The sequence below is a fragment of the Lepidochelys olivacea genome (assembly GCF_965140295.1).
Source record: "Lepidochelys olivacea isolate rLepOli2 genome assembly, chromosome: 7".
In the NCBI taxonomy this organism is placed as follows: Eukaryota; Metazoa; Chordata; order Testudines; family Cheloniidae; genus Lepidochelys; species Lepidochelys olivacea.
The window spans coordinates 124,924,324-124,950,021 of NC_140417.1; the positions used below are offsets into that span (position 1 = coordinate 124,924,324).

The 25,698-nt window shown below is 42.6% G+C and overlaps 1 protein-coding gene across 5 annotated transcripts in view; it reads left to right on the forward strand.

Annotated features, from left to right (window-relative positions):
• LCOR (ligand dependent nuclear receptor corepressor) overlaps positions 1-25,698 on the forward strand; it is a 109,168-nt gene that overhangs the window by 72,975 nt on the left and 10,495 nt on the right. The window contains exon 3 of one of the 5 annotated variants that reach the window (XM_084635300.1): positions 21,788-21,881. The exons of 3 other annotated variants lie outside the window; for them this stretch is intronic. The gene's annotated coding sequence lies outside the window, so the exon portion shown is untranslated. One more of the 5 variants, XM_084635301.1, reaches the window with a different exon arrangement.

Below are 25,698 nucleotides of genomic sequence, written 5' to 3' on the forward strand. Positions count from 1 at the left end.
ACCTCTCTAGTCTGCCCAAATATCCACATTAATGAAGGATCTGTGTTAATGTTCAGGGAAGAAATAAAAACACACAGGTAGCCTGATCTGATTTAGGCTCCACATCATATCTAGCTGTAATGCTGTCAGGGTTGAACACCCAATGGGTGTTTCCTTTTTAAATACTACAGTTGCCAGTAGCAGGAAATGTTCTCATATATCCTGCATTTCTTTGTTTTACTTTTACCTGGTGTTGATTTGATAGTGGTTTAGCACACACTAGTGTTAGCAGTTAAACCTCATATAAACACTCCATAAACCACAAGTCCAATCGTTTTTATTATGATATTTTTATCATTATATACTTTCAAGATACGTTTTGTACAATACTCTTGTCTTTGATCGTTTCTGCTGGAGTGATCAGTCACCAGATAAAGCTCACTGGACTTAATTACAATTTGACCAAATCAGAATTGCTGGTTCTTCAGGTGGAAACACTTTAGTCTTAATTTAAACTTGTGCAAAAGGTTTGTAGGACCACCATTTCCCCAGTTGCACAACCAAAAGAAGTGTTGGAATTTGTGTGTGAGAGAGCATTAAGCACTGTTAGTGATTCAAAGTGGATACTGAAAGTTCAATGGAAGATGGCCTCCGTAGCCCCAGGGCTACTGAATGAATTCTGGAGCAGTTAATTCAATTAGCCTTCTTTTGTTTATATATATATATATATATATATATATATATATATATTTTTTTTTTTTCCAGAAACCTATTATGTTCAAAGGTTAGGCACACCATTGCTGTCATTTTAAATATGCACTGTTCATTCTTGAGATGGACTGGGCTTTTGTCCCAGCTATGCTTTGTTTTTGTTTTTTACTTAATGTCAACACTCAAAAGTCTGGTTCCTCTTAGAGATCTAGCTGCCATCGCACCATTTTAAGCAGTTTTAAGCTCAGTAGCAGTATATAAACTCTGCAATATAGTCCAGTTTATCTGTGGTTTGCAATAAAAGTGCACTGTTAAATGTGTGATTTCATCTGCTGTTGGAGGTATAGTGGAAGGTTTGCTGCAAGCTAAAAATGTTACACTTGCATAGAGTTTTACTGTTCAGAGAGGTTTAACCTTTTGCGGTTGTCTTTATTTAAGTGGTGTATGAGTTGAGTTTTATTGCAGTGCAAGTGGAGTGCTCATTTACTCACCTCAATATTTTGTGTGTGTCTGTTTAAGTGGATGACAATCGTGCAGCAGAAGAATGGTGTGCCTACCCTTGAATGCTGCAGTTTAAAAAGAGAACTTGTCTTGCATCAATTCAGACTGTAGGCTAAGAATTGTAAATAGATAGTGAAAAGTGAAGTACTCTTATTATTTGCTTTGGTTAGAAAGTGAATTTTAAAAAACAAACCAAACGCTTATCTTTCTCAGATTAAATGTCCTGAGACCTGAAGATTGTAATATTCAATGTCTGCGAAGCTTTTAAACATTACACTTGAGATCTGTGATCATTTAAAATTCAGGTAATCTTTCTTTTCTGAGAAGCTTTTGAACAACCATATTTCCTCCAAAGGTCTCTCTGTTTAAAAAGAAAAAAGGAAAAAAAAAGTGTAGATTATTTTTAAGCACTAATTGCATTACGTTGGTAACTGCAATATAAAATAGCCATTATTGTTTTGTGAAGCATGGTTGAGATTAGTTAGTGGTCCCTTTTAAAATTTCATGAGCCTCTCAAAAAATAAAAACAATTAAAAAAAAAAAGCTGCTGAATATTCAAAAGATATATATTTTACCTTATTGTAGGTTTTGTAAATTTAGTCTGTAATATTCAGGTGCACCTTTTAATGTTAAATTTTGTTTCAAAGTCCCATCTAACATATTTTCTCTGAGGTGATTGATCACATGACTGGTATCGCTCTAGAGCTGCAGTGACCCACTGATGTTTGATTTCTTTCTTTCACTACATATTCTTTACAGGCGCTTTCAGTGTAGCTATCTTGGTAGTATTTGGGATAATTTAAAATATATAATTGGAATTAATGTTTGTCCATTAGCATGCTTAATTTTCTGCTGACTAGCAGTTTGCATGGCCAGAATTCCCAGTTGACCATATTTTGGTATGGGAAGATGTGGTTCACTGCTGTCTTTATAACAAAGGCTTTGTTTCTCATGTTATTTCTGATAAGTGGATGCTTATGTTGTTTGGATCAGTTGGACAGGAGATAGGGCTTAGACCTTGTTCCTCCTGGTGCTTTTGTGGGAGCACAATGATAACAGAACACAGACAAATTGCTACCCTGTGAAAATCAAGGAGTCTGTAGGAGGTGGCCTTTCAGGTATTTTCAGTCACTAGTTTTCTCTTGTTCCCAAGGGTATCCATCAGATATAGTCATTGGATTCAGAGTATTGTTGTATAGCACACTGATGATGTAGTTTTCACTTAGCTGAAAGAAGCTGATGACAGCAAGAAACTGTGAATCATATTTGTGGCAGTCTCTGAAAACTAGTTTTTCAGTCCAACTATCATGAAGGAGAATCCCTCTCCCTATTCCCATCCTAGAAAAGTAATGTTATATTTTGTGTGTATAAAGTTTTAAGAATCAATTTTCATATTGTACTGAAGTTTAGATGTTGCTTGGTAAATCTTTGCTGCAGCATATAATGAAGATGTGGTAGGGGTCCTGGTGTGGAGTTAATTATCGTACAGTTCTGGTGAGCAAGCCTGACATGTATGAAATGTATCCGTTTTTTATTTGGACCTGTAAAATGTAAAAGTGCTTTCTTAGAACTCTAGTGACCTATTACAAATTATTACCTCACTTTCAGCCAGTTGGATCCTCATTCCACAATGTAGTAGGCATTCTTATTGTGGCTGTTACACTTGACTCCAGCTATAAAGAATGGAACATTCCAATTATATATTGTAGGGGCATGTAGTATTTGGGCTTTTTTTTTTTTTTCTGGTGTAGAGGGAAAGTCCTCAGAGCCCCATGCAGTCCATTAAAAGCTCAAGTCACAGCTTCCTTTAGAATCTCTCATTGCTACTTCTGCATTAGTCAGATGAACTTCCTAAATAGCAACACAAAAAATGTGTTCGCTCTTCTCACTGGCCCCAGGACCCAAACTTTGACTGGCGTATGTTGCTTGCCACTAGACCTGAAGTCCAGCCCTAATATTTCCCATCTCAGAACACAAATGATTCTTAATAAATGTATATGATTGATGCCTCTTACGTGGGAACTAATTCAGCTGCACAGTCTAGATGTAACTATTACGTACCTTTTTGTTTGTGGTTCTTTCCTGAGTCGCATGCCTGAGAACACTCCTGTCACACAAGAGGCAGCTGCACATATACATTGAGATTGTTCAGGAGCAGACAAAGAATGATTTGTGCCAGTGGTCCTGGAACAGTTTTTATGGTAGGGGTGCTGAACATGGAAACCATGTATTTGGGCTGATTTTACTACTTCAAGCCAGGGGGGTGTGGTAGCACCCCAAAACCCCTAGTTCTAGCGCTTATGGTTTGTGCTGTGTTTCATGGCAGACCTGCATTTAAAAGAGTCTGTAAATATTTCCTTCAGGGAAGTGCAAAAGAGTAGGCTGGCTTCCTAAACAAATTGATTAGGGTTTTGTGAAGATAACTGGCAAAATGATCCCCCTAGTCCTGGGGTTTACTAAACTCTGTACAAGCCGTAATAACTTATTTGTTCATATCAAATTGTTCTTCAAACTGTACTGAAAAGGATAGTTATACTGGTGTCAGGTGGAACGCAAATTTCCAAGTCTTTCTGTTCAGTTTCTTTAGGATTAAGTCTCTCTTCTTGGCTGTCCTCGAGTTTTAGGAGTGGTAGATGAATGTGGCCTGTGAGTGAAGGGAATGCTGTGCAATTCCCTTGTCTTATCCAAAATGCAGTGTTACCAGAACTATAACATAGAGAGGTCTTTTTTTATTTTGATGATGTACACTAGCTGCAAGTCCAAACTGTATGAAGGAGAATTTATTACACTGTATAGAAAGCTTTATTTGTCACAAAATGATTTTTGTTTTAAATTCTCTGCCAAAACATAGTGGTAACATTGGTATGTTGCCTACATTTTTATGAGGGTCAGGAATATCTTGAGGTTTTCCTTAATAGAAATTTCAGCAGTGAGATTTATGCTTGTTTAAGAAAACCCACCTTTTTTTTTTTTTTTTCCAAATAAGATTATATTGACTAATGCTAGTATACAAATTATATCTATCAACTTCTCTTTCTGTGACTAGTTTTGGTACTGTTAAGGTTTCCACTGCTTTTGAATTGTATTGAAAACTCGAAATTAGATCCTGCAGAAGCTTAAACATATGCACTGTTAGTTAGTTGCAAGTTCATTTGGAACTAGCATATATTGTAATCACTATATTTACTCTTTAAGTATGTAATATATAATTGAATTTTTCATCATATCTTGATGATCGCTAAACAGAAATATTGTAGACACAAAAAATGACCCACAGGTACACTACACATATAGCAAAAAAAACCCCCAAGAAGTTACATGCAGACATTCCAACATCTGTCTTTCACAGATTCGGGGTTTGACTTCAGCAAAATCTGTGTACCAGCATTACAGCCGTCTTGGATTTCATGTCCTACAAAATTATCCCCTTACTCAGGTAATGACCTGAAAACCTTCATTTTAAAATAGCCTTATAGTATCCTCATGAAAATTTCCTAGCCCAGTTGCAAAATCTATTTCCCCACCCTTTTTACAATTAAGGATTTTTTTAAATTCTGCCCAGAAAATTTCATTCTCTTTCTAAAAATATATTTTACTTGTCCCTATTGAATGGGTAAGTAGAATTTAGCAAGATTCTTAAGACAATATATTTGCAGATATGTCTGTCTGGGTGAATATGATAGTGGCTGGGGTTAGGATACAGACAGATCCATCAGAAGAGAATTTTCTGTGGTCACTAGCCAAATGAAATCAGATCTAGATATTTTCTCCACCCTAAAATAATGAAGACAGCACTAGAATTACTAATACAGTTTATCAAATACTTGGTGCTACATCTCAAATGTTTTGCAGGTGATATTTTTATGCTTGGTGGAAGCAAGTACAGTAAACTTTATTGTCATTATAAAAGCACTTGTCTGACCTGTAGTACAATACCGGAAAAGGGATACTTCAGCACTTTTTTGCGTTCTAATACTAAAGTCTTAATTTATCTGGTCTTCAGAGTCTTAGATACTGTAAATGTTACAATCTAGGATTATTATTAACCACTTTTCATGTCAGATCACAAGTTCTCTTGAGATATTAATCTGGCTTCAAAGAATAATACTACAATATTTTATAATGTTCAGGCAACTTCTAAATGTATATGCTTGATATTTTAACAAATCATTTCCACAGACCATTTCAGGGCTTGAGATTTGGAATCTGGGGTAACAGGGAGGGAGGAGGGAAATTTCCCAAAACGAAAAATCATTTTAAATCATTGTGTAGTGTTCAGTTTGAAAAATATATCACTAGGAAAATGGGTAGGGATTCTCTCTCCCTTACACCTTCAGGGAATGAGCAGTGTTTAGAATCTTTTGGCTGAAATTCAAGCCTTTTTACCATGTAAATTTTTAATATAAACTCACTGACATGCTTTTTACGTCTGAGGACTGAAAATGGATCTAAATGTTTAAGTTGTGGAATGGTCTATTTCTTAAATGAAGGGGGAACATTTTAAAAAAACTAACTAGATTAGAATACCAGCATTCGTGTGCTTAAGGAATTTTAGTATGTAATAGCAAAGTATTTGATTAAAAACCTAATCTTGAATTGCTAGTCTGTAATTAGGTGCATTCTAATTTAGCAGGTGACTATTCTTTACTTATTAATATGTGATGGGCTTTTTGCAAATAGAAACCTTTATCTGATTCCCATGTGTTGCTTGTACTGATGGGATGTATGCTTACAGCAGCTTACTGCTGCTTTAAAAAATGTATAAAATATGTTTGGAGTGTTTGCTCATAACTCTTTCTAACCTCCACTTGTTAAATTGTCAGACATTGGTATTTTATCAGTCCGCACTGTAAGTTAAACTAATGTTCTTAGGAATCCAGCTTGTACACACTGTTTAAAAACCCTCAGGGACAGTTTACACACTATCCTCACTCAATTCAGGTACTTGTACTCTATTCTTAAACCTAGCAGTGACTTGTATTTTGTTTTGCTTTTCTTTTGACGTGCTGATAGCACATCTTTGATGAATGTCAACTTAAAACTCAGTTCAGGTATCCAGGTATAACTCAGCCAAACGGATTTTAAAGCTGCATATTACTCTCCAGCACACAGTGCCTCAGACACTTATAGTGGCATTCTGTATATTCAGTTACTACTGAACAGATCGCATGGGGGTTCCTGTTAACTATGTATTGTAAGAAATGTCTCTCTATATATTATATACATATATATTATATATGTAATCTTAAACTTATATATTTTAAAATGCCACTACTAGCCAGTGCAGCTAAAGTAAAATACATTCCCAGCTGCTTCCGTAAACACTACAGAAGCATTTCCTTCATGTGGCTCTTGCTTCTCTTTCACGATAACTACTTCTAAATTCAAGCACCGGTCCTTGGGTGTCTGACCTCTACATTCTAGTTATGCAATGTCTTTAGAGAATTCTGTGCACTGGCCACTGTGATGGAAACCAATGGGCCAGAAGTGCTTTGAGTTTATTAGTAATTGTTCTGCCAAAGTCAGTGTTGTATGACAAGCATGTAAACCTGTCAGATAATCAGCAGAGGTCCAAGTCTATAATAGTCTGTATAATCACTATCACATAATTGGAAAGACTAAGCCCCTGACAGGTGTCTCTTTTCTAATGCTGAGCACTAATTGAGAATGTGTTGGCACTTAACAGCTGTAGTGATGGGCCTGTCTGCTGTATCTGCACAAGGGGTGTGTGTGTGTGTGTGTGTGTGAAATTTTAAGGAAAAATCTGCTTCTTTGAACCTCTAGTAATCTGTCTGCAGTCGCAAGTCAGCAACACCTCTGCTTTATTATTTGATACTTTACATCCCAAAAGAGTTCTCTTTCTATTTATGTGACCCATAGTCTTTGATGAGTATGGAAAATGGCATTTCTCTCTGACCTCTAGAAGTTCAAGTGTCATGGGAAAAAAAACAGGAACCCCCCCCTTTACTCTTATGGACCTCATTTCAATATACTGTTTACAGTTTGACGGAATTGTATAATTTAATATTTCTCTTGTACTGTAGTTTATATTTATTTACAGATTTTTTTTGTACTGTGTGATTTGAACTTTTGTTCCTTGCTATGATCAACGTTTTATGTAGTAGAGCACTTATGATCACAAATTAAGGTTTTTGGTTTGATTGCACTACATTAATTTTTTTAATGCAGTTCTGATTTTTTGACTGGACTAAATAAGCTGTGTCTTAATGTATGTGATAAGTACTTTTAAATTTTTAATTCATGTGGTCCATTTATTTTTTTTTTGCATTGTATGTCAGAAGCGCTAATTCTCTTGTTGTGCATGTGTAAGATTTAATGGCTCCATTGTATTATTTGACCATGTCATTTTGGAAACACATTCCCAGCTGTAATGTTGTGTATGGTAGTTTTCACTGGATGCTAGACTTTTCAAAACCACTATTCTTCTAATAAATTTTGTTGTGAAAAACTTTAAAAGGGTTGTAATTCTGTTGTTTCTAGTGTGTATCTTAAAGTGTCACAAATTACATACCTATGGTTGTAAAATGTAAATTAACAAGAATAAAGAGATGCAGAGGGGAAATAAAAATGTAAAGTTAATAATTACTGGTAGAAGGATCAAGGTTTGGAGTCTCCATCTGTTTTCCATAGTAAATAGGATTCCTGATTAAACCTTTTTAGCAGTTGAGTAGCGGATGCATGTGAAAGCTGAAATGCAATCTTGCAGGAGTGTGGGTTCCCATGATCTCCCTTCCTCTAACTAGCTCTCCGTCACTGGTCACCTTAATTTTCTTTCATGGTAAATAATTTATCTAGTGAATAGAGAGAATGGTCTCTTGGCAAAATGATGTGGCTGGGCTTATTGAGGATTTACTAATGAATTAGAAGTAGACACCATGGTCATAAATGCCTAGATAAAAATACCTGGTTTCTGCTTGTGTGGTTTGACCTGGCTTGCTGATATGTTTTCCCTGGAATGTGTACAGTTAGTAGCGGTGCTGATGTGTCTTTGTTGCTGGATTGCTTGTCAGATGGAATTGGACCAAGAAAACTGTGGTTTGCTTGACGGTTTGCTGTGCAGAAGTCAGCATTAGTGTTGCTCTCATCTTCTGAGCAGATATTGCTCCACAGAAGAGGAATGTCAACAACTCTAATTAATACACGGAAAGCTTCCAATAACAGTAACTGTGTGCTCGCTGGCATCTTTCTGTATTTGGTCCTGAGTAACATTCAATATAGTGGCACCCTGCTTCAGCTGTTCCTGACTTTAGACCCAAATTTAGCTTCTTTTAACCCATACTTCGTGTGTACCACTTTTAATGTTAAACATTATTGATATTGGAAATGCTGACTTGTGAAAAGTAGGTTACTACACCAGTTGTACAAAGAAATGGAACCCACATAATTTCAAGCTGTTTCTGCTAAAATTCCTTATTTGGACCTAGATTGGGTGAAGGCAACAAATAGTAGAAATCTCCCTGTTGTGTGGACATTCTGTTAGTGCTATGGAAAATCTGATGTCCTGCAATTATGTTCTGCCCCTTATCAATCAGAAGTTTCTTATTTATTAAGCTTGGGTACATAAGGGCCTACGTTTGCTAACATTGCCTTCAATTCACAGTGAAAAATCCTGGAAGAGTAACTGCTACAGTGTGCAGACTAGCCTGCTTTCAGGGTTTTACTAACCCTGGTACTATGAAGTAAAAGAAAATGCAACGGTTACTTGACCACGTTAAACTAGCAGTTACTTTCCAAATAATTCTTTCACAGTAAAATCAAAGTGCTTTGATTGGAGGTGACGCTTCATCTCAAGCCAGCAATAAGCCTCTTTATATTTATATAATTTAGAAACATCAGTTTCTCTTGAAAACTAATATTTTCCATATCTTTATGCATGACTAATGTACCCATCACTGTAAAATGTAGGTGCCAAGTGATCAGTAGATAAGCTATTACCAGCAGGAGAGTGGGGTGGGAGGAGGTATTTTTTCATGCTTTTTCTGTGTATATAATAAGATCTTCTACGCTTTCCACAGCATGCATCCGATGAAGTGAGCTGTAGCTCACGAAAGCTTATGCTCAAATAAATTGGTTAGTCTCTAAGGTGCCACAAGTACTCCTTTTCTTTTTGCGAATACAGACTAACACGGCTGTTACTCTGAAACCTTGCTAAACTGTGACACTAATGAGCAGAGAGGAGCAGCCCATGGACAAGCTGAGGAATGGCATTTTATGCACCATGGGGCAGCACGTAAGAAAGTGCAGCGATGATTTGGAGAAGTGGCCAGAGTTTTAAAACAAACAAAAAGAAAGTATTTCTTCACACAACGCCCAGTCAACCTGTGGAACTCCTTGCCACAGGAGGTTGTGAAGGCCAAAACTATAACAGGGTTCGTAAAAGAACTAGATAAATTCCTGGAGGATAGATCCATCAATGGCTATTAGGGCCCTACCAAATTCATGACCATGAAAAACACGTCATGGACCATTAATTCTGGTCTTCCCACACGAAATCTGGTCTTTTGTGTGCTTTTACCCTATACTATTCAGATTTCACAGAGGAGACCAGCATTTCTCATTCTGGGGGTCCTGACCCAAAAAGGAGTTATGGGAGGGTCATAAGGTTATTTTAGGGGCGGGTCATGGTATTGCCACCCTTACTTCTGTGCTGCCTTTAGAGCTGGGTGGCTAGAGAGCAGTGGCTGTTGGCCAGGAGAGCTCTGAAGGCAGCACCCCGCCAGCAGCAGCCCAGACGTAAGGGTGGTAATGCCATACCATGCCATCCTTACTTCTGCGCTGCTGCCTTCAGAGCTGGGTGGCTGGAGAGTGGCAGCTGCTGATGGAGGGCCCAGGTCTGCAGGCACAAGCAGAGAAGCAAGGGTGGCCATGCCACCCAGCAGCCACCACTCTCCAGCCACCCAGCTCTGAAGGCAGCGCCACCACCAGAAGTAAGGGTGGCAATACCCAACCCTCCCTGCAATAACCTTGCGACTCCCCCCACAACTCCTTTTTGGGTCAGGACCCCGACAATTACAACACTGTGAAATTTCAGATGTAAATAGCTGAAATCATGAAATATACGATTTTTAAAATCCTATGACCATGAAATTGACCAAAATGGACCATAAATTTGACAGGGCCCTCGCTATTAGCCAGGATGGGCAGGGATGGTGTCCCTAGCCTCTGTTTGCCCAAAGCTTTGAATGGGCGACAGGGGATGGATCACTTGATGGTTCCCTGTTCTGTTCATTCCCTCTGGGGCACTAACACTGGCCATGGTTGGAAGACAGGAGCCTGGGCTAGATGGACCTTTGGTCTGACCCAGTCTGGCCGTTCTTATGTAATGGAATATTCCAGCTGCTGCCATTGCGGGGTGGCGAGGGATGCTGCTGCTGCAGCCGGTGAGGGTGGGTAAGTGAGGCGGGGCGAAGTGTGTGGCTCCTCCAAGGCAAGTCCAAGAAAGTTGAAATGGATGCAGTGGAAAAGGAGGAGGGATTAAAACTGAGGCATGATGTCTTTTCAGTTAAGTTTCCTCCCACATTCGAAGTAAAGGGGTGTTGGGATGACAGAGGAACCCGAACAAAGCTCGGTATTTGACTTAAAATCACAGCTCTCAAGCTGGTTTCCCGGCATGGCTTTCCAAACGTCATAACTAAGGCTACGTTTTAGTCATGGGTATTTTTAGTAAAAGTCATGGACAGATCACGGGCAGTAAACAAAAATTCACGCCCCGTGACCTGTCCATGACTTTTACTAAAAATACCTGTGACTAAAACTTGGGTGGGGAGCCGCGGGTGCTCTGGAGGGGCTGTCTGGGGGCACCCCGGGTGCTGGGGGGGAGGCCCAGGCCCCCTGCTGGTGCTGGTGGGTGGGTGGGAGCTGGGGAGTGGGACCCCGCAGGTGCTGGAATGGGGCAGGCCATGGCATGTGGCCCAGGACCAATGCTGGGGAGAGGGGTGCATCCCAGGACCCTCGCTGATGCTGAGAGGGACCCCTGCAGGTGCTCGGGGGGGCATGGCGTGCAGCTCGGGAGTGGGACTCCCGCTGGTGCTGGTGGGGGGGAACCAGGCTGTGGCGCATGGCCTGGGACCCCCGCATGTCCTTTGTCCATAATAAAGCATCAGAAGAGTGCAAACTCTGTTTTCCCTCTTTGCATGCCAACTTCAACTTCATAGAAATTTTATAGGGATACTCAATACATAGGAGCATTTGATGAAATAAAAATCACTAGTGTTCCACATTATTCCATAAAATTCCATCATTCCATAAAATGATTTCTTTAGTCTCTCGGAATTCCCTTTTCTTCCCTGTTTCCCCATCTGCTGTTCAAAAAGTCTCTAGGGTGCTTACTTTATAAGTGTCTGTCCTCCCCTTGGTGGACTCTTCTTCTTTCTTGGGGAATTGTTTTGAAAGTAACTTTTTAAAGACAAAGAATTATTAAACAGGTTTATGGAAGGTGACAGGAGTTGGCATTCAAGCTGCTGATAGTTTTATCCAGCTCAAGGAATTGGCACTAAAACATTTCTTCAGCTCAGGCAATCACATTAAAAATAGAAAAAGGACATGGTAGCTGTTGAAAAAATATATAAAGCACAGCAGTTGATCCCAAAAATTAAAGGTGAGAGTTGGTGTCTTAAGTGCAGAGAATATTTAGCTGCATAGAGGATTTCAATTGGGTTGCTTTTCCTAGCCTCGTGGAATCAACAACACAGACAAATTGAAGAAAATGTCTAACACATTTTTTTCAAAGCTGAGTTACATAAATGCCATTTCCTCAAAGTTCAGAGCTTGTGAGCATTGAAATGCAGCTCTACATCTTCCCAAAGGACTGGCCAGAGCCTCAGTGACTCAACTGTCTTAATTTGTTTCAAAATGAAATCTCTGGATTCTGAGGCTGCCTTTTTTGAAAGAATTGCTTTCTCTCTAAACCCAAGGCTTTAATGCTTTGCTTCAGCACTGCTGAGCAGTTCATGAAGCAGGTTTTGACATTCATTGTTAAATTTTAATAGTGGGTTGTGTGAGGAGAGGATTGAGTCTATCCGATGCAGGTCAGCCAGCCATTTTCTCCTGTGACTAATGCACATGCAATGTAGTTTTAAGATGTGGTGCTCGTGTATCTGATGAATTCTCCTGCTGGGAACCTTGTTGTAACCTGAATCTAAAATGCTTACATATTGGATCAAATAATGCAACCATAGTTTAGAATCCTGATGGGTTTTTCTTTGGCTGCACAATAAAACAAAAAAGGTGACCATGTTCTTGTGTTTAGAGCATATCTCTGCCTGCTGTAATTTAGCAATACATTGAATTTGTATTTGTTACTTATACTGTTCTTCCAAAGGGAGTGCATGTTGAGGTTTTTCTATCAGACTGATTGAAAATATTGTCCTGTACAACCCAACAGTGACTTTACAGTTGTTATATCCACTAACAAAACCCCACTGTGGTGCTTGATCGAATGGTGATAGTGGAAGGTGGGACCGTTATGGCTAAGGTAGTGAGGAGGTGATTTCATTTCCTTTTTTGACCTGTTTATAAATCTCTGCAATGCTCTATGTAGAAACATTGTTTTCTGCATGTTGTCAAGCTACACATACCGGAAAGGCATTTCCAGTTCCTACAACCATGTGACAAGTTCAGACAGGAGTTTCTGCCCCTCCTACTTCAGTAGTACACTGTTGTGGTTGGACATCTCATTTGTTCTGTTCAGCTTTTTATACTGTACCCATCACCATGGTACCCGAGCGTGATTACTTCCAAATCTTTGAAGAGTGTAACCACTTTTGAGATATTGACAGTGTTTTAAAATGTCTTTGAAAACTGTCTTTGTAAAATGGCATTGGGGTTTCCGTTTTTGTGTAAGTAATTTCCACAGCAAATGCACTCTGTTTTTTAGATTTCTAGCCCTTCAGTCTCAGCCGGGGATTTGAAAATCAAACTAGGTTTTTCTATCTCAACCTTATTCATCAGTGATAAAGTTTCCATAAGGCAAATTAGATTCTTGGATACACAGGTATAACCCCATTGCTGACAGTAGGTTTGCATTGGTGTAACTCAGTAAACAATTCTGTTAATGCACAAAAAGTAATAGAACAGTTTACAGAATATTTAGATAAGTTACTTGTATGCTAGTTGGCAGGGCGTGGTGAAATTCACCCTAGGGTACTTAAGGAACTAGCTGAAGCAATCTCAGAACTGTTAGTGATTGTCTTTGAGAACTCGGGTTCTGTGTTTGGCCTTCTTCAGTCCTCTGGAACCTCACCCGTCCTGCCTATCTTTAAAAAGCAGAACAAAGAGGACCCAGGGAATTAGACTAGTCAGCCTAACTTCAATACCTGGGGGCTCCCCGGACGCAGCGACATCCCCCTCACTTAGCTGCTATGTGGAGGCGTGGCCAGGCAGCTCTGCCTGCAGGCACCTCCCCCACAGCTTCCATTGGCTGCCATTCCCAGCCAATGGGAGCTGCGAAGCCAGCACTCTGGGTGGAGGCAGTGCGCAGAGCTGCCTGGCCATGCCTCTGCTTAGCAGCTGAGCAAGGGGGATATCGCTGCTTCCAGGGAGCCCCCCAGGTATGCACTGCCCAAAGCCTGCCTCATCCCCTCCTGTGTCCCAACCCCCTGCCCCCTCCCACACCCAAACTCTGCTGCAGGGTGGGAGGGCGTAGTGGCCCAAGACTGCCCTACCAGCGGCCGGTGTGACTGGTGCAGGGGCTGCCTGTGCTGCCCCTGAGCCAGGCTCACTGGCCACTGCAGAAGTCATGGAAAGTCACAGAATCCGTGACAAACTCGCAGCCTTACTCATAAGCAAACTATTGAACAGGTTTATGGAAGGTGACGGGACTTGTCATTCAAGCTACCGATAGTTTTACCCAGCTCAAGGAATTGGCACTAAAACATTTCTTCAGCTCGGGCAATCACATTAAAAATAGCAAAAGGACGTGGTAGCTCTTGAAAAAAATATATAAAGCACAGCAGCTGATCCCAGATGAAGTTACTATAAGATGGTTGCGCAACTGGTTGACAAACCGTACTGACTTGGATAATTGAGTAGAGTACATAAATTGGCCGTCAACAAGCTTAGGTGTAAAATTAGATGAAGGTTTCTAATCACCCAAGGGGAGAAGTTCTGGAACAGCCTCTGAAGGGGAGCAGTGTGGGGCAAAAAAACTAAGTGGCTTTAAGACTGAGCTTGCTTGGTAAGTGTCTGGAGGGGGTGGTGTGATGGGACTGCCCACAATGGCATGCAGCTGATCTGCGACTGCTGGTAGTCAATATCCCCCAGTGACCAGTGATGGGACACTAGGTGGGGAGGGCTCTGAGTTACTACAGCGAATTCTTTCCCAGGTGTCTGGCTTCTGGGTCTTGCTCACATGCTCAGGGTCTAACTGATTGCCATATTTGGGGACAGGAAGGAATTTCCTCCCAGATAGATTGGCAGAGATGCTGGGGGGTTTTCGCCTTCCTATTCAGCATGAGCACGGGTCACTTGCTGGTTAGTGTCAATGGTGAATTCTCTGTAACTTGAAATCTTTAAACAATGATTTGAGGACTTCAGTAGCTTAGCCAGAGGTTAGGGGTCTATCTCAAGAGCAGCTCCGTGAGGTTCTGTGGCCTGCAATGTGCAGCAGGTCAGGTTAGATGATCGCAATGGTCCCTTCTGGCCTTCAAGTCAATGAGCATGCTTATAAAATGTCCATGTGACGCCAAGCGGGGAGGGGTTGCTGGCACTTTGGAAACCAGAGTCAGAAATCAAAAGGCCCTCAGCAAATAGGAGAATTGGTCTGAAACCAGCAAGATGAAATTCAGTAAAGACGAGTGAAAAGTGCTACACTAAGAAAGAAAAGATCAGATGCATTATGAAATGAGGAATAACTGGCTGGGCAACCGTACTGCTACTAAGGGTCTGGAGGGTGATAGCGGATCATCAATTGAATATGAGCCGACAATGTGATGCGCCTGTGAAAAAGGTTTCTATCATTCTGGGGTGTATTAAAAGGAGTGTCATATTGGAGACTCAAGGTGGGTGAGATCAGATCTTTTATTGGACCAGCTTCTGTTGCTGAGAGAGACAAGCTTTCAAGCTTACACTGAACTCTTTTTCAGGTCTGGGGAGTGTTGTATGTAAGATGCAAGAGGTAATTGTCCTACTGTACTTGGCACTTATGAGGCCTCTGCTGAAGTTCTGTGTCTAGTCCTGGGCACCAGACTTTAGGAAAGATGTGGACAGATTGGAGAGAATCCAGAGGAGAGCAACAGAAATGATATAAGGTTTAGAAAACCTGACCTATGAGGAAAGGTTAAAAAACTGGGCATGTTTAGTCTTGAGACAAGAAGTCTGAGGGGAACCTGCTAACAGTCTTCAAATCAGTTAAGGGCTGTTCTAGAGAGGACGGTGATCAATAGTTCTCCACGTCCACCGATAGGAGGAGGATAGGACAAGTAGTAATGGCCTTAATCTGCAGTAAGGGAGATTTAGGGTAGATGTTAGGAAAAACTTTATAACTCTAAGGGTGGGTAAGCTCTGGAACAGGCTTCCAAGGCAGGCTGTGGAATCCCTATCACTGGAGGTTTCTAAGACCAGGTTGGACAGACACCTCTCAGGGATGCTCTAGGTTTACTTGGCTCTGCCTCAGTGCAGAGGGCTGGACTAGATGGCCTCTCCAGGTCCCTTCCAGCCCTACATTTCTATGACTCCAGCTTCCATTTCTGCAGCTGTGTCGGCTTTACAGAGCACACAGGATTAAAAAGCAGTCAAAACATAAGCTTTACCTACATACAAACTTGCCCTAGTTGAACTATACCATTTTAATTAAACTGGTACTCATGCCTCTGGGGACACTCTTAGTTTGGTTTAAGAGTGGCTTATTTTCTTGTATCTTAAACTTGATTCCTAATTGACTTGAGCCCAACTGAATTAAGCCTGGTGTGATGGGTTCCCCCCGGGGTGCCACTTGGAACCAAGGTACCACTGAGCGGGCCTGTTCCACCAGCCTGGGCTCCCTTACACTGTCCTGCTGAGCCAAGCCTCAAGCCTCCTCCAGCATAGACACAGGTAGAGACATGCCCACTGCAGAAAGACACAGACACTGAAATCAGCACTGCATGGGAAGGCTTCAGCTAAGGAATTGCCAAGCACTCAAGTGCACACCCCCTCTGGGATGTAAGCCCAAAATTGTATTGTCTTGCACAGAGAACTGTATAGCGTAAGCTCATGAGGTTCGCTCCCTCCCTCAATGTGGAGGAAGATATGCACAGCTTTCTGCCCCCCTAGTTATGAATTCCACAGACTGGTTTTAGAGAAAACAAAAACAAGTTTATTAACTACAAAAGGTAGATTTTAAGTGATTGTAAGGGTTAGCAAACAGATCAAAGCAGACTACCTAGCAAATGAAACAAACATGCAAACTAAGCTTAATACTAAAGAAACTGGTTACAAGGAGTAATTTCTCACCCTAACTGTTGTTTTAGGCAGATTGCAGAGGTTCTTGAAGGCAAGCTGCTCTTACTTGCAGCTTAAAATTCAAGGTATTTCTTTCACAGGCCAGACACCTTCCTAGCCTGGGCTCAGTCCTTCTCCCCCTGTTTGTCTTTGTTTCTTAGATGTTCACCACAGTCATTCTGGGCGGGGATTCAGTGAAGAACCCTGATTATGTCCCTCCCCGGCTTTAAATAGGTTTTACATATAGTGGGAATCCTTTGTTTTCCAGTGTGGAACACACACACATACACACCCCCAGTGGAAAAATACTGGTATTCTATCATGGAGTCCAGTACCAGGTGACTTAATCACATGACCCTGCAGTGTCAAAGCAGCCATGAGTCAGAGGTTGTTTGTAGCATCTCAGGAAAGCTTCTCGGGAAGGTGGGAGATTGGCATCTTCAAAGACCTATTGTTCTCCCTAGTGGTTCGTTGACTTGTTGCCAGACCGCCAGACTGATTGCATTCTGTCTGGTGGGCATTCCCCAGGTGCAAACACTTTTGTAGTACAGATGTATAGTCGATATTCCTAACTTTAGATACAAAAATGATATAAATGGGATAATCATATTCAATAAATCATAACCTTTCCAATGATCTCTCACATGCATTAGCTTGCACAAAATATACCATCGTTATGCTATAATCATATTATAACAATCTATCTATGAAGAATATGGGGCTATATAGTATCACATCTGGTTTAATCCAAACAAACGTGTCCATGCAACCTCTTACAACAGTTTAACATAATCTGCTTAAAAATCACAACTTCAGTTAGAAATTGATGTCACGGTGCCTGTAGACTAGCCCACAGGGACAGCTCTGACTCTGAGCGACAGCATCAAAACTCAGCTTTTTCTGGCGGCAGAGGGAGGAGAGTTGTAGGAATTGGGGAATGAAAGGGCTGTTTGAATTTGAGAGCCACTAATGATGGCAGGGCTTTTTGCAAGGGCAAGGCTTTGCAGTGTTTCCTAAACATGGTCAGACTCTGGATTCACCTGATCTGAAGTTAGACAACAGTAGTAAAAATGCAGGTGTCCTGTAAAGGTTAGAGCTGGCACAATGCTGTCGGCAGTTAGGGAAATATGGGTCCTAATTGCTCTGGCAGAGACAGGGCCTTCAGGGTTCCGACACATGTAATTCCCAAAAAGGAGTTACAAATGTGTTTGGCAGAAGAGCTCCATGAGCATTTGATGACCAGCCTGTGCTAACTGGCTGTCGTAGGCTTTGTGTAAAGTGAGAAGGGGGGGGGGGGGTGTTCTCCTGGTTGGTAGCACCAGTGGAACTGCCTGGTGAGAGAATCTTTGAAAGTGTGTCTAGTAAATGCAGACTTCGTGCTATTGTGGCTTCTTCGTTCATCTTTACCCTTGGGTGGGGAGTGGCTGGTCATATTCGCTTCTCTGAGAGCTCGATTCCCCTCAGGGGACAAATTAGCGGGGATGAATTCTGACTTATTTTTTTATAGCTCAGGTTTTTTTGTAAATTTTAAACGGAACCGTTTTCTTGCTTAAATGAAAACTGCACAGAAATATAAAATATATTCTAACCGCAACAGCTAATTACAAAGAGTAAGTTGCTAAAATCTATTTATTTATTTGTATTACCATAGCGCCATGGAGCACAAGAAAGCAATGAGATGATATTGGTCAGCATCATAGGCCCTGGGTGGAGTTTGCATGCTTTAAATATAATAAACCATCACAAAGAAAAATAGTTGTTTAAATGATGACAGCATGTGCAGTCATCATTTAATTTACAATCTACCCAGGCAAAAACTGGACACTGAAACACCCTGGGAGACTTGGGCTGAAGTGCTTACTTAGAGGGATGGGAGATGGCATGTTCTGGACAAGGATTGGGGTTTGTGAGCCTTGCACTAGCATTGAATTTTGTCCAGAGATATGGCTGGAGAGGGCAGGCACTCTTGGGCCAGTGAGCTGAGAAGGAAACTTCGGGACAGGGAAGCAAAATCTGTAAGACGTAAGGATGAGCTAGGAAGCTAAAGAAGAGCTATCGGGGGTAATAAGAAATGAGAACAAAGATGTAGGTAGAATGAAGATGTGCAGAGCTTTGAAGGTGAGGATAAGAAGCTTGAACTTAATAGGCAACGAGGTATGTTAGGACACAGGAAATGCTCCTCTTCATTGGAATGCATGAGAAATTCAAAGATTTCCTATCAATGTTTTTGTTTTAACAGATGTCTAACTACTGCAGAATTAACCTGTATCATTTAATAGCAGTTGAACAACAGCTAAGTTAACCCACATTTAAAATAGAACTTACTTTAGCCATCAACTTTGAGTTAGTCTTATTCCCTAAGCATTCCAATGGTGAAATGCATTTTCCTTGTCTTAACCTACTTCCCAACCAGGAGTCCTTCTGATGGAGTATCAGCAAAAAGTCAATTGCCACTTGAAGGACAACAGTTGGCTGGAGATACTGACATATTTCTGAAACTGGTCATTCATATTTCAAAATATATCCTTAGGCAGTACATTTCAGCATTTGTGGGTAGAGAATGCTAAAGTTGAGGTTACAGAAGTGTTTCTGTTACAGTACAGCCGTGTCTGTCCAAAGCTCAGTTATCTAAAACTCCCTGTTATCTGAAATGGGGTCACATTCCCAAACGTCAGTTAATTATGCCGAAGATTCCCACTATTCTCCGATCTTATTCAGCATCTCCCTCCTGACGTTGAAATAATTGCAGTTGTCCTGCTTGTATATTTCACAGTATCAGGTGCTATAACTAATTGCTGCATCTGATCTTTTACATCTTCAGAGCAAAAACCCCTGCCTCACGTTTGCCTGTTTCTGCAAGAGTCATGAGACTGAAACCCTTGAAGTTTCCCTGTGTTGGATGGTGGCAGTGCTTAGTGCTAGGGCTACAGGGCTGGGCTCAGGAATGGCTCTGGGGTCATCTGCACTGGAGATGTTTACACGCACCAGCATAAAGCGAGGCTCTCGTCTGTGAGGCGTACCCTGGTGTAAGCCCTGTGTGACCCTAGCGCAGGGCATCTCCGGTGAGGGTTTGTGCTGGGGTAGCTACCGTGGTGCAAAAATCCCTAATGAACACAAGCTATAAGGTCCCCATCCTGCCACTGGGCCCCTACTAACTTCAGTGTCTGGGCATAGAGATCTGACTATAGGATCTGGGCCTTAGTGCTTCAGTTCCTGATTTACCAGAGCCCAGACCAGGTAGCAGCAATGATGTGTTTGGAGATGTGGAGTAGAGCTGTCTACACACTACCCTCCTATGGGGAGAGTCAGATGCCACTTGCCTCTTCTGTGCTCATGGAATCATTCAATCGGACAGTGCTTCCTCCTGCTTAGCAACGGGATTATTCCCTGCATGTCCTTCTCTAGTGTCCTGTTCAGGTGCTTTTACATTTAAAAAATGTGCAACGCTATGAGAAGCCTTTGAAGAGCTCTGCACGGCAGATGTGGTTTGCCAGCTGTCTTCTGGCTTTATAATATGCACCTCACTGTAATAGCAAGGTATCACCATCTTCCATAATGCCATGCTCAGTGCTGATGCTATTCGAACCATCTCACACAGGAGCACTCGTGCTGATTTCTTTTTCCACCCTTAAAAGAAAAATCCCAAATGTCCTTGGTAATTAGAGAAATCAGTCAGGACAATTCTGAAAAGCCCTTGAAAGCCAGTACGTGGGGCAATGTTTGCATCTTGATAAATTTCCCCTGGTTTTAAACACACAGGCTCTATGGCAAGGTTTTTAATTAGCCCCAGCGAGGCTAATGTTAGGTGTGTCACAACTGGTGATAAACCCCTGTACAGGAGTGGGGTGGAAGGGAGCAGAGACAGGAACATTGCAGAAACAGAGCATATTATGGATTGTGTTTGGTTTTTAATTGTGTAAAAGCTACATTGGCCTTTCCTGGCTTTGTTTGGATACAGGTGGGGAAGAAGGTTGCTTTAAATGTGTAATCCCTCTACAAAACGAATACTCTGAAGGGTTAAAAGTCGGTGCCTGCTGTTTATCTGAGCCAGTTGATTCATTGTACATCCTGAGTAAATTGATGAGCAAGTGCAGTTTGCAAAAAATCCCTACAACTTTTTTTCTTTCTGCTTTTAGTTTAAACGCACGCTTTATAAATCCCCAAAGCACGTCGCCAAGGACAGCAGAAATCCAGGGGCCTTGAAAATTCAGTGGGCCTGTGGTCTTTTTCTGTAGCTCTTTTGCTTGTGCTCTGCAGCACTTAAGCTTTCAATTTAAGTTAAGAAAACATTCTCTCACTTTCCTCGGTCTGCACTGCTCATCTATGTCCTCTGCAGTCAGACAGAATCACCTCAGCACCAACAGAGCTGTAAACTACCCCGTTCTTCTACTGGGAAGCGTTAAGTTCAAAGCATATGCTGAGCTCTGAAATGTGTTACAACTAAACTGCTTGATCCAAAACCAACTTAATTACTGAGGCCTTGTATACACTAGAAAAGCTATAGCAAAAAAACCTGCCTAGTGGAGATGCAGCTTATACTGGGTGCAAAAGAATTCTTTTGTTGGTAGAACGTATGTCACTTTCCCGAATGAAATAAGCTATACCGGCAAAAGGGCTTCTTTTGGTGGTGTAGCTGCATGTACACTAGGGTTTTTGCCAGCACAGCTCTGTTGGTTAGCAGGGTTCTTTGTTTTGTTTTTTCACACTCCTAACTGCCGTAGCTATGGAGGCAAAACATTTAAATGTAGACCAAACCAGAATCTCAACACAGGTTACAATGACAATGCTTGTAAATACCTTTAAAGTACACTAATGTGTCTTGGATTGATACATTGCTGTAGAAATAGCCAGGTCAGGTACAGCAGTACTCATGAGTCCTGAACAATGTCATCTGTTCTGTTAATTGTGTTCTAAAGGCAAACCTGCCTGCACAACTCAAATACAAAGCAGGGCTCCAATGTTAAGCAGATTCCTGTTGCCCCGTTGGTTTGAGTGGTTGGATGCGCTCCCCTCCCTGCTTTGGCAGGGTGTAGTACATTGTGTGCTCCTGCCCATCACAGTCATCTGCATGATCGCAGAAGAGGGAGGGGGAAAGTCTGCCCATTAAAATACTCAGCTGGATTTTATAAGTTTATAGCTATGTTTTGTTTCTTTTCAGGAACTATATACTCGTGGTGCTTAGAGTGGTCTGAAAGGAACAGAAACACTTAGCCTTGAACTTTTGTTCTGCTGCTGCTTCTTGTGCCTCTGAGGTACAAAACATACCTGTAAACTTATAATCTATCCAACTGATGCTCGGGGCTTAAAAAAAAAAGACCCAGGCTTCCCGTTCAATAGAGAGACTCGTGGGGTGGGAAATCGGAATATTGCGGTGCCAATGGACAGGTTTTTGGAGACCAGCGTTCCAGGTAGGTTGGCGTGAAACAGTCGCACTCCTCTCACTGCCCCCCTCCCCGCTTTCTCTTCCTCCCTGTCCCCAGAAGACACACACAGGATCCTGGGCTCCTTCAGCAAGAGGCTGCCCATAGCGATGGTCATCCTGTGTACAAATCCGGAGGAGCAGGGTGACTCCATGAGCAGTAATGGCAAGGGCAAAACGAGTTAAAGGAAGAGCCCCTCAGAGCTACAGAGCGCACTGCGGATAATCAGTTGTTTCCTCCCTGCCCTCCACTGCCGTGCTCCGTACCCGGGCAGTCCCTAGTTATTACTGAGAAATAAATAAGTGCCTTTTATGGGCTAGATCATTTATGTCTGCTCACCCTGTGTAAGAGCCCCTGGATTTTGTGAGAGCTGGGGAAGGAATGATTGTGAACTCTACAGAACAGTGGAGGCTCAATGCAAACAAATGGATTACAGCATGCAGCTATGCAAATTGCTTCAGAGCACAGCCCATTTTGCTGAGCATTAATTGCTACACCATGACTGTTGCATAGCAACAACTGCATTTGTACAGCTAACAGCTACTGCCCCTGGATTTCTCTGCCACCCTCAGTGCCAAACTGAAAAGAAGGGGGCTGTCCCAGGGAAAGCTAGTAGGTGCTGACAGCATCTGGGTCAGGCCAGGGAATCTACTAGGGCTACCCCGTGTACACATGAAATTGTGTACACAGCCGTGCCCGTGGAGCCGGATGTGTGACTGGGACAGCAGAGCGAGGCAGGGATTGAGGTGGTGCAGACCAGTAAACTAATGGAGTGTGTGCAAGAAGGGGTCACTAAAACATCTAGTGACAGCTCGGCAGGAGTGGCTTCAGAGCTGGAGTGACTGGCAGCAACCACTGGTACTGCTGTAACTTTCTGGGGTGAGACTAGTAATCTTAGAGCTGGAGCAGCCCTTTCCCCCACAGAGTCAGTCTCTCTGATGATCTCCTTGTTGCGTTCCTGACCCGCTGGCTGGGGCCTGTCCCCAAACAGGGTGATCCTCACAGACCCACATGAAGCTCCCGTGTTCCCGGCAGATACTCAGTCACTGTGTACTCTGGTAGCAGAGCTGCATTAGCAGGGACTCTCCCTGGCCATAAAAAGAACAGGAGGACTCGTGGCACCTTAGAGACTAACTAATTTATTTGAGCATGAGCTTTCGTGAGCTGCAGCTCACTTCATCGGTAGCTTCTCCAGAGACCGCCCTGAAAGGGTGATACGTTCTTTGTGTGCATCCAAGTAGGAAACCCCTGAGCTCCATCCCCAGGGAAAGAGGACAAGTGGGGAAAGATCCTGGAGAGAAGGTCATAGAGGTTAAGGCCAGCAGGGACCATTAGATCATCTAATCTGACCTCCTGTGTAACACAGGCCATTATAATCCACCTCGTTACCCATGTGTTAAGCTCATTAACTTGTTTGGCTAATGCATGTCTTCCAGAGAGTCATCAGTCTGGGTCTGAAGCCACCAAGAGGTGGAGACTCTGCCACTTCCCTCGGGAGTTCATTCCACTGTTAAAAATGTGTGCTGGATTCTTAATTGTTCCTGGCTTCAGCTTCCAGCCCCTGCCTCTTGTTCTGCCTTTCTCTGCTAGATGAAAGAGCCCTCTAATACCCCCAGGAAGGTATTTATACACTGTAAAAAGAAAAGGAGGACTTGTGGCACTTTAGAGACTAACCAATTTATTTGAGCATAAATAAATTGGTTAGTCTCTAAGGTGCCACAAGTACTCCTTTTCTTTTTGCGAATACAGACTAACACGGCTGTTACTCTGAAACCTGTACACTGTAAGCAAGTCATCCATCCACCTTCTTTTTCATACACGAAGCAGGTGAATGATTTCTGTGCAGTAATCTACATAACCTGCCTAAAGGACCCTGGGTGCCTTAAAGAGCCCCCCAAACACCATTTATCCCAAGCGGGTCACATGCCCAGTCTGTTTCATGCACCATCCATGGTTCACAGTGCTGCCAAAACAGATATAAATCAGTGATGAATGCAGCGAGGTAATATGGAAACTACTGAGAGCCGCTGTCCTCAGTAGACCCGAGAATGGAAGCAAGTAGCAGCCTGCAGCTCATCTGCACCATAACGCCTATAACCCTACACTCAGCACTGAAAACTATAGGGGAACCCAAAAGACCAAGTTATCCTGATAGATCTGCTCTGAGGAAGAGGAGAATGTTGCTGCAGGTAATGGAGAGATCTCCACCCGAGTTAACCCTTTGCAGCCCAGGGAGATGAGCCACAGTCAGAGGCAGAACTACTGTTTCCAGCTGAAGAGGGGATGGGTCAGCTGGAGATGAGATATTGAAGGGAATCCCCAGGACTGAAAGTGTTGAACCAGAGAGTTCTGGACAAAGGATGCCCCGAAACAGCTGAATGGCCCTGGGTGGCTTGGGAGGGGGGCTGTCAGTTTATTGATGATAAACCACCCCCCTTTATTTATTTCCTTTACAAAATGCAAACGTTTTTTCTCCCTTGTAAATCTTCAAGTTAATGGAACTATGAGTGAACCCCAGTGGTGCCAGCTGAGTTACGGGGGTGTAAATGAGATCAGAATCAGGCCCTTAGCCTGCACACCAGGAATAAAATAAACTACGCAAAAGAAGAAGAGAGAAATGCCCTGTGAGCTGTTAAGAATGGGAGCTTGATACCATCTTAGTGATGCAAGCAGAATGGGGACTCTGTGGACTTGCTGCTTCCCCACCCTACAGCCCAGAGAGTTATTCAAACTGTGCAAAGGGGATGTAAAATGCCACCCCCTGCCTTGCACACTCACTGCACAAGTCCAGGTTACCGTAAAGCAGGGGAGAATCACCACCTTTCCTTTCCCAGGATTAGGGCTCCCAGATGGCCGTTGAGGACTCATAACCTCGTCCCTGGCAAGAAACTTCAGACCACAACATGCTTTTCCTTATACCAAGCAGATCCAGATAAATCCTGTATCTGCCTAGGGTCTTCCTTCACAAACACCATTGTTTTAACCCCCCCAGACCAATCCTAACAAGGAAGAAGTTCATTGTTCTGCCACTGTAACCACTTCCTGATCCGCCATCATCCCAGCATTCCTTTGAGCATACTTCACTAATTCCACAGTAGGCAAAGGAGTGTGTCACACAGGTGGGGCTAGTCGGTAGCCACACCCCTGAGTGTGCTATAAATTCAGGCCAGATTGCTGGCCAACTGCTTGAAAATGGCTGCCATTCTCAGAAACTGGGCTTTCAAACAGGTAAAAGAACCCACGCCTCTCCCTTGTGAAATGGCAGTAGGCTTCAGTTGGAGTAAGCACTGCAGAGCCCCTTCTCGCTGAACAGTCAGGCTGAAACCAGCCCTCTCCTCTCTCTAGTTGGGGTTTAAGGCTCGATTTCTCCATTGTTACTCTGCAGACTGGGGGAGGGACAAGCCTGCGTAAGGGATTTGCTCTGACATGCAGGGAAACCAGTTCCTATCCAGAGACCTGGAGAGAGGCCAACGTTGTACCTGTGCCTTTTAGAACGTTGATCCCAGGAATCTGTCTCTCACCAGGGTCAGCAACCCCCTTTCAGGCAGTCGCTGAAGGCACAATGGTAAAGGAGAGTAAAACTGTGTGTAGTAAAATGATACCCCTGGCGCTTGTAAAGGGAAGTGACGCCTCTCTACCCTGTTAGATG